Source organism: Panthera pardus, unplaced genomic scaffold (genome assembly GCF_024362965.1).
Source record: "Panthera pardus isolate Hobbes unplaced genomic scaffold, ASM2436296v1 HiC_scaffold_20, whole genome shotgun sequence".
Lineage (NCBI taxonomy): Eukaryota > Metazoa > Chordata > Mammalia > Carnivora > Felidae > Panthera > Panthera pardus.
Genome location: NW_026526766.1, coordinates 70508397 through 70518641, shown reverse-complemented (window position 1 = coordinate 70518641; position 10245 = coordinate 70508397).

Sequence of the window (10245 nt, the reverse complement as noted above, 5' to 3'; positions counted from 1 at the left end):
CTAGCTGTGTGATGTTGAGCATGTTACTTAACCTTTCTCTGCTTCAGTTTCAAAAATCTGTAAGATGAGGATAATGACAGTATTTACGCCCCTAGAGTATAATGAGGATTAAGCAAATAAACAATGCCTTGGACACAGTAAGTGCTATATCAATGTTTTAAAAATAAATCCTTAAAATTAACTTTCATTTCCAAGACTTTAGTTCCCGATAAAATTGTTGTCAATAATTGATTATATGATAATTTAGGCACACGATGGAAGATGTTATAAAAAGCTTTATATATACACCTAGTAAAAATTAAGAATGTAGTTCCTAGGGGCACCTGGGTGGCTCAGTCGGTTAAGCATCTGACTTGATTTCAGCTCAAGGCACCATCTTGCAGTTCGTGGGTTCGAGCCCCGCGTTGGGCTCTGTGCTGACAGTGCAGAGCCTGTTTCGGATGTTCTCTCTTTCTCTCTCTCTCTCTCTCTCTCTGAAAAGAAATAAACTTAAAAAAAAAAAAAAAAGAATGTATCTCCTAAATATAGGCTTGGTGTGTTCAAGGATTGCTTTGGTGAAGTGTATCAGCTAAGGATTTTGACAGCATGCAAGAGAAATTCACTCTGGCTACCCGATACAAAGCCACTGGGGAGGCCTCTGGAATCGAGCGTCAGAAATCAGGAATCAGGCATTTCCAGGGGTGTCAAGAGCAGAGACCCATGAAGAATCCCTGTAGGAATGATCCCAGTGAGTTTCCCTCTTGCATCACTCCTTAGAAAGCTACGTTCTTTGAAGGAGTTTGGTCTGAAGTCACGTGCTCACCCTCCCGCCTCGTGGTGGGAGCGGGTGTGCCTGGATGGCTGGGCTCGGCGGGACTATTAGAAATGGAGGAGAGAGAGTCTCCCAAGGAAAAGCAGGTGTTATCGCCCAAAGAACTGGGGAGGGTTGCTAGGCAGGCCAAAGAAGCAGCTGTCTGCCTCATGAAGAAAGAAAAAGGGTGGGAAGTGTTTTCTGAAATATTGTGTATGTTTGTACCGCAGGCCTTTCCAGGAATTTAAATGTTTCTCTCCTCAGAGGGTACTCCCCGAGAGGCTGGCTCATCCGCGGGGCATAAAAGCAGAAAGAGCAAGAATCTGGCAATAATCATAAAGGGCTTCTCTCCCGGGCTTAGCGAGGCTGCTCTCTAGTTGTTTGTGTTGCATTAATTTAAATACTAATCTTGGCCTCACAAGTTCATAACAGCAATCATTTCTAGTTCAATCAAAACATATTATGCTAAACTTTCGGAATTCAACAAATGACAAGCTTACAAAAGTGGCTCACATATTCACAAAGCCTTTTTCCAGTGGGTTGTTCTTGGCTATAGGTACCAGAACACCCAACATGGTGCTGCTTCAGCCAAACAAAAATGTATTGGTGCACAGAACTGAGTGTCCAGATGTAGGACAGGCGTCGGGGGACTTAATCCAGTGGTTCCAGCTCTACCTCTCTGCAATTACCCCGATGTTTTCTGCCTTTGTTTTCTCTCTGTGTTCTTTATCTCAGGCTGGAAGCAAGAGGGAGCAGAATTTTCAGGCGCCACGAGTACCCAACACAACAACTGCAGGAAGATGAACTCATTTATTTTAAATAATTTTTTGAAGTTTATTTATTTTGAGAGAGAGAGAGAGAATAAGTGGGGAAGGGGCAGAGAGAGAGGGAGAGAGAGAATCCCAGGCAGGCTCCTCTCTGTCAGCACAGAGGCTGACACGAGGCTCAATCTCACGCACCATGAGATCGTGACCTGAGCTGAAACCAAGGGTCAGACGCTTAATCCACCGCCCAGGCATTTCATGATCATTTTTCAATGTAAGTCTCCGGAATAAGGTAACTTTCCCTATAATCTTCGGGTGGACTTCACTCTCATCTTTGGTCCAGATTGGATCACATGTCCAATCCTGCAACAATCCTTGTGGCCAAGAGGATGCCTGATGCTAACTGGCTTAGATCTGGGTTCTTGAACCAGTCACTGGCAAAGAGAATTATTTTCTCTTTCCTGGCTCCCAACTCACTGGTCACTACACAATGAGAAAAAGGAGGAATTTATGTCAAAGGAAAATGAGGTAGGCATTGATTTTATTTTCCCCCCAGTATCTGAACCTGACTACTGCCCCAACCCTGTGTCTGAGAAATTTAAGATTTAGTGGAAGACACAGGCCATTTACCACACTAACAATGGAGACACCATCAGCTTTCCCAACTTTTCTCGCGTTTGGAAGAGGGGCATGTAACAGAGGCACCACCAATCAAACATAACTGTTTCAGTGAGGTTCCTTTTGGAACCCATGATGCAAAGAGCCTCCTGAAAGATCCGTATCCATTTGAGTGGTTGTGGTAGCTGGTTTCCAGGGACAGCAGTGGCAATAGCAACAATACATCCAGTATAGAGTTGCCAGACTCAGCAAATGAGAGTACGATTAAATCAGAATTTCAGGTAAAAACCTAATGTTTAGTATAATTTTTTCTGTATATCTCAAATATTGGATGGGGCATAGCAATACTTCTGAAATCTCACGCACTGTGTACTTAAAACTCAAATTTAACTAGGCATCCTGTTTTATTTAACTATAATCCAGGGGCATCTGGTTCCCAAGGGTGGCGGCGTATTCGGTGGCAGTGGCAGTTCTCTCCAAACCCCAGACTGGGTCTGTGACTTTTATTTGGTTGTGGTCCATGCAGCTAGCTCCCTCCCTCGCTCCTGCTCAGTTTCCAAGCCCAGTTCTGCATCATTACCAGAAAGTCCGTGAGAAGAAATCCTGCAGCACAAGCTTCCGTTGCTTGCTTGCAACTGTGAATTCTTACCACACAAACCTCAACATCCATTACCAAAACTTGAACCCTTCCTTGAGCAGTGATATCAGGATGGGATACAAAGGCGGCAAGGAACATTTTTAAAGCAGAGGCAGCGTGGTACTGCCTTCTGAAGTCTGGGCCCTGGGAGACTAGGGTTTGTTTGATATATATATATATATATATATATATATATATATATATGTAAAGTTTCTGCTTTATCAGTGGCTTAAGGAATTTCACACAATGTCTCCCGCTTCAGTTGACCTAAGTGTGAAATGGCAACAGTTCTGGAATGTTAGATGAATTCAAAATTAAGGATTACAAAATTCTGGCATAGACCGAATCTTTCCCTTATTAGGACTCTTCCTTTCCTTTAGCCTCTCGTGACTGATAAAAGTAACCTCTTCTCATATAATCACCCTATTATTAAGTTTAATAGTATGAATACATTGACAACCTGTAACATGAAAAGGATTAGTAATAATTTTTGGCTCCTAAATTATATCGTATTTCTATTAACCTTCTTACTTTCCCAGAATAATATGTTTCCTCTTGGGGAGCAGGGGCTGATGTTAACTTACTGGTTGTCATTGGGCCAAATAATGAAGCAGTTTAATTAAACTAATGGTTGTAGACTGGAAACGCTGCCCTTCTTTCTTCTCTAGATATGAAAGAAGCATCTTGGTTCTAGATCATGAAATTTGTATCTTGGACACATACCAGGGGATATTGGGTGTCATAGACTATTGGCTAAGTGATTATAAAGGTTGTTGTACGTGGTGCTTATATGCCGGACACACCCTCTCTGACCCTTTCTAGTTTATTCTTTCTTAGCTAGAGCTGCTGGCATGGCTCTAGAAGCCAAATATGAAGCAAAGATTCTCTTAACAACTGGCAGTGTTGGACATGCACAGGCTACTAAAACATAGGGATGGCGGGGGTGGGGGGGGTGGTACCCAGCATCTATCCCTCCTTTCTGCATAGGGAAGTATGGCCCCCTTGTGATGTGAACTCTAAGAGGGACAGCAAAGTCAAAGCCTGCCGTCCTAAATAAGCTGAGGGGTCCCTGAAGGTTCCTCTACAGGATCCTGTTTCTCATTGCCCCAGCCTAGCCCAAGTGGTAGAGCATGTGACCTTGGCCTGGTCCAATATGTGACCCCAGTGACTGACTGGTCCTCTCAACCACAACCAATGGGACACAATAAAACCTGGACTGTGGCTCCTGAGGAAAATTTTTGTTGTTGTTGTTCTTTTTCACTGGATTTGAAGCGATAGGAATTTAGGTTTGGAACTGCAGCAACCAGGATTGCTACCACAGAGAAGAAGAGAAGGCTTGTCTGAAAACAGGGTGAATCAAAGGTTGTAGAACCAAAAGATGAAATAGAAACTCGGTCCCGGTGATGTCACTTGATTTCTTTCCTCAAGTTTCGAGGCCAGACCTAGCCCCAGAATTGCCAAATTCCTTTTTCTAGGTCAATTTTGGTTCCTGTTCCTTGGAACAGACAGAGTTCTAACTGATACAATGAGGTCCATCCACTCACTGGACAGTGTGAGACTGTCCAGAGTGAACGACAGTCACAGCCAGGCCTGCGACCAAGTCCTGGGACTTTCAGGTCCCCATCAGGCAGAGTCCTCTCCAGGATATCCTGCTGTTATACGATGTAACTTCAGGCAAACCACCTCTCTTGGGTGTCTCTGTCTCCTCCCTATCAAAAGAATATTCCTACCTGCTCTAGAGAGTCACATGGTCATTGTGAGGATAGCAATATGGAAGGAACTGATAGGGCAAAGCACTTGCTACAGTGTTGTTCTGTTATGACATAGCGGTATTCCACTTGCTTTCCAAGCAGTCTGCGGAGCTTAACCAAAAGAAGCAACTCTGGGGGTGGCTCAGTCAGTTGAGTGACTCTTGATTTTGGCTCAGGTCATGATCCCAGGGTCAAGGGATCGAGCCCAGCGTCAGGCTCTGTGCTGATCATGGAGCCTGCTTGGGATTTTCTCTCCCTCCCTCTGCTCCTCTCCCCTGTGTGCACGCTCTCTCTCTCTCGCTCTCTCTCTCTCTCTCTCTCTCAAGAAAGAAATGAGCAACTCTGGAACTACATTTTTGGTTTCTGTTTCTCCTGAAGGGCATGATGTGTTCCAACCCCAGAGAGTTTACCTGATATATTACCTTCTAATTCAACCAGTTCATGTTTTGCTTCGCGTTTCAGTGTTTGGTGATCAAGCCACATTTTCCACTAAGAGCTCATGGCCTGTGGGAATAGTTAAAAGTTAAAATATCTGTTTGAGGTCTATGAATAATTTTTATAATAATGTGCAAGAAGCACTGTTTCATAAAACCCTGCCTGCAACTCAGGATTAAATGAAATTGACCTACTGGTTTGTTCGGTTTGTTTGTTTGGTTTGTTTGGGCAGAGGTGGGACAGTGCTAGGTTACACATTTCAGTTATCAAATTTCTAATAGTTCTCTAAATGTGTTCCTGAGAAAATGACTAAGTGTGAGTAACACTACAATTAATTTCCTGTAAATTATAAAAGTGATAAAGAAGAGAAAAAGCTCAGTGTCTCTCCAGTTGTTTTAAGAACTGTGCTTACATGGTAATGGTACCATAAACATGCCATTTTAGACAAAGTGTTTACTGGTTTCTGCAATTATCAAGAAATAAAACAGGAAGGGCCCTGAAGTAAGTAGAGACAAAACCCCTATACCTCAGCCCTTGTGTTTCTACAGGGAAATTTTGGCTCCTAAGGTCTGGTTATAGCTACACATCTGTATTCCAATCCAGCATTTTAATTATTAATTTTTTTATTTTTTTAATGTTCATTTGCTTTAGAGAGAGAGAGAGAGAGAGAGAGAGAGAGAATGCATAAGTGAGTGGGGAGGGGCAGAGAGAGAGGGAGACAGGGAATCTGAAGCAAGACTCAAACCCACAAACCATGAGATCATGACCTGGGCCAAAGTCAGATGCTCAACCCACTAAGCCACCCAGGTGCCCCAATCCAGCATTTTTAGGAATGAAGCTGATGTTTTGGGGGTCTGACTCCCGTGTCTTCTTCCGTGAGTTAGGAGTTGATCCCAAAGTGGGAACATCTTGAAGAGAGGAACTGAGGGAAGCATCATCTTATTCAGGGAACGATGAAAAGATGATTGGAGGGTTTCAAGTAGAGTGACATGTTCAGATTTACATATTGTTGTGTGAAGAATGGAGTATAGGGAGAAAGTATGGAAGAAGGGAGATAGGTTCCCAGTGGATGGCCGTGGTCTAGTTAAGACATGAAGTGGTCTGAACTGGGGCAGTAGCAATGGATGGAGAAATAGAGAAATTCCAAGTGCTTTATTAGAGTAAAGATATCCTTTATGAGCAAAATGAAGATCACCTCACATCTGGTATACATTACATACAATGATACATTTTAAAGTTTTGTTCTCTCTTTAATTCACCTTTATTTCTGATAAAGACTCTAATTTAAGGACTTAGCCCTATTGCCCTGGGAAAGAGAGTCATGATAGAACATGCCTCACAAACATGTGCTGAGTTACAATGATGAACAAAAGGTAAAGGCCAATATAACAAAGTAATCTGACTGATAATGTGTTTTATATCTTGGGTTGTGACACCTTAACAATACCCTCAAAGTTGCCACATCAAAATAATCTTGAATGTGCTTGTTGGACCATTTAATTACTTCTTCGTAGTCAAGTGATATCTAAATGGTTCCAGGATTTGATGTCCTGGACAACTATGTATCTCATTTCATTTGAACACTTCTTTTAGGTCTTAAGGATCCAAGCATGTAAAACCCTTTTCTGGGATCAGTTTCCTTCCCTTCAAGTTTAACTGTTTGTAAGAATAATCATTCATAGTTGGGTTATTGATAGAGTACCACTGAATGATTTGGCATGCCAGCACCCTCTAGGTAAGGAGTAGATAATAAAAAATATGTACTTCCTGGTTGATTGATGGTTATAGATTAGCAAGTTGTCCTTCCCACGGGAGTCAAGGTTACCCTTGGCTCTAGACCAGTGGCTAAAGGCATTGGACAAAGATATTCTACTCACATTAACTCACACCTTTTGGTTTCCAAAGTACAATTACAAGAACTGGTTTCATCTGGCTTTAGTTGAAAGGGTTTTCTTTTTTCTTTTTCTTTTCTTTCTTTCTTTTTTTTTTTTTTTTTTTTAGAATTTGAAGAACATATTTATTTACATGAGATAATTTTGTGAAGGCAGATAGATTACCCTTATCTCAGTTTTGTTTTATAGTTCAGTGGCTTTTAGTATTTTCACAAAGTTGTATAATCATCACCACTATCTAATTCCAGAACATATTTAAGACCTCAAAAAAAACACTTCCATATCCATTGGTAGTCTCCATTCCCCTCTTCCCAGAGCTCCTGGAAACCACTCATTTACGGATGCTATGTATTCACCTATTCTGGACATTTCAGACAAATGGAACCATTCAATATGTGGCCTTTTCTGGCTGGCTTCTTTCATTGAACATGTTTTTAAGGTTCATCTATATTGTGGCATGTATCATAACTTTGTTCCATTTTATGGCCAAATAAATAGTGTAGTGGATATACTACATTTTGTTATCCATTCATCAGTTGATGGATATTTGGGTTGTTTCTACATTTTAGCTCTTAAGAATAATGCTGCTATGAATATTTGTGTGCAAGTTTTTATGTACACATATATTGTCAACCTTCTTGGGTATACATCTAGGAGTGGAATTGCTAGATCATTTGGTAACTCTGTGTTTAACTTATGAGGAATTGCCAAACTGTTTTCCATAGCAGCTGTGCCATTTTTCATACCCACAAGTGATGTATGAGCATTCCAATATCTCCACATCCACACCAACACCTGTTATTGTCTTTTATTTTTATTTTTGTTATTTTTTAGAGAGAGAGTATGTAAGTGTGGGAGAGGGTCAGAGGGAGGGAGAGAGAGAATCTCAAGCAGGCTCAATGCTCAGCATGCCCAACACAGGGCTCAATCCTATGACTCTGGGATCATGACCTGAGCCGAAATCAAGAGTCTGATGCTCAACTCAGGTGCACTGTTGTCTGTCTTTTATATAGCAATCTTAGTGTGTATAAAGTAGTATCTCATAGTAGTTTTAATTGTGTGTCTCCAATGTTTAATTACGTTGAATGTATCTTCGTGTGTTTATCGGCCATTTGTATATATTCTTTAGAGAAACACTTTGCCAATTTTTTTAATGAGCTGTCTTTTTACTGTTGAGTTGTAAGAATTCTCTATGTATTCTAAAATCAAGTCCCTTCGCAAATACATGATTTACAAATACACTTCTCCCATTCTGTAGGTTGTCTTTTTGCTCTCTTGGATGTCCTTTGAAGCACAAATTTTTATAGTTTTGAAGTCCAATTTATCTCATTTTTTTGGTTCCTTGTTCTTTGTTATCATATCTAAGAAATCATTGCTTAATCCAAGGTCACAGAAATTTATACTTATGTTTCCTTCGAATAGCTTTATAGTTTTAGCTCTTACGTTTAGATCTTTGATCCATTTTGAGTTAATTTTTATAAATGGTGTAAGGTATAAGTCCAACTTTCTGCATGTGGGTTGATATTCAACTGTCCCGGCACCACTTATTGAAGATACTATCTTTTCTCCTTTGAATGGTCTTGCACTCATGAACTGAACATAAATTTATTGGTTTATTTCTGGACTTTCAGTTCTATCCTATTGGTTGATATGAGTATCCTTTTGCCAGTACCACACTGTTTTGAATATTGTAACTTTGTAGTAAGTCTTAAAATTAGAAAGTGTAAGTCCTCCAACTTTGTTCTCTTTCAAGATTCCCTTGGCTATTCTGTGTCCCTTGCATTTCCACTAAATTTTAGGAACAGCTTGTCAAAGCTGTCAAACAGCAAAAAAAGCACCTGGGATTTTGACAGGGATTGTATTGAACCCATAGATCAATTGGGGAAGCATTAACACCTTGATAATATTGTCTTCCAACCCATAAACATGGGCTGTCTTTCCATTTACTTAACTCTTTCATTCCTTTTAATGAGATTTTGCAATTTTCACTGTACAAGTCTTATACTTCTTTTATTAAATTTATATACAAGTAATTCATTGTTTTTGAATTTTGTAGATTGAGACAAATCTTACATCCTTGCTAATCTTGCTTATTCTAATAGTTTTTAGGATCTTCAGGATTTTCTATATACAAGATCATGTCATCTGCAAAGAGAGTTTTGCTTCTTCCTTTCCAATTCAGATGCCTTTTATTTCTTTTTCTTACCTAATTGCTCTGGCTGGGAACCTGAAGTACAGTGTTAAAAAGAATCAGTGTGCATTTGATGTGACCAGATAAACTTTTTGAACCTTGATTTTCTTCTCTGTACAATGGAAAGAATAATATCTACTTCCAAGGGCAGTGTTGAGAAGAATGATACAATACAGCCAGCTCTAGGCTTGGCACTCAATGATCGTTCCACATGTGTGTTCCTTTTCCTTCAGTCATCTTCTCTACTATGGTATTTTGAGCTCCCAATTTTGATATCACTTACCATGTTCTCAAATCGACTCTTGCTAAACAATCTTCAAGCCCCCCCACCGTGCCCCAAGGACTGGTTGTATGTATGTATGTATGTATGTATTTAATTTCAGTATAGTTGACACACAATGTTATATTAGTTTCAGGTGTACAGCATATTGATTCCACAACTCTATACATTATGCTGTGCACACCACAAATGTAGCTACCATCTGTCACCATACAATGTCATTACAAAATTATTGACTCTATTCCCTAAGTGTACCTTTTATCCTCATGACTTATTCATTCCATAACTGGAAGCCTGTATCTGCCATCCCCCTTTACCCATTTTGCCTATCCCCTCCAAACCTCCCTCCCACCTCCCCCTTCCCCTACCTCATCCCCCCACCCCCCCACCCCTGCCGCCACACCACTCTCTGGCAGCCAAAGTTTTGTTCTCTGTATGTATAGGTCTGATCCTGCTTTTTGTTTATTCATTTGTTGTGTTTTTTAGATTCCACATAGATAAAGGAAATCATATGGTATGTTCGACAGTCTCTGTCTGATTTATTTCACTTAGCATAATACCCTCTAGGTCCATCTGTGTTATTGCAAATGGCAAGATCTCATCCTTTATTATGGCTGAGTATATTACATTGTGTGTGTATACATTTTTTTTTTATTAACTCATCTATCCATGGACACTTGGGCTGCTTCCATATCTTGGCTATTAGAAATAATCCTGCAATAAGCATAGAAGGGCATACATCTTTTCAAATTAGTGTTTCCATTTTCTTTGGGCAAATAAATACCTACTGGTGGAATTACGGGATCATATGGTATTTCTATTATTAAAGTTTTGAGGAACCTCCAAATTGTTTTCCATAGTGGATATTTCCAAAGGATATTTCTTTG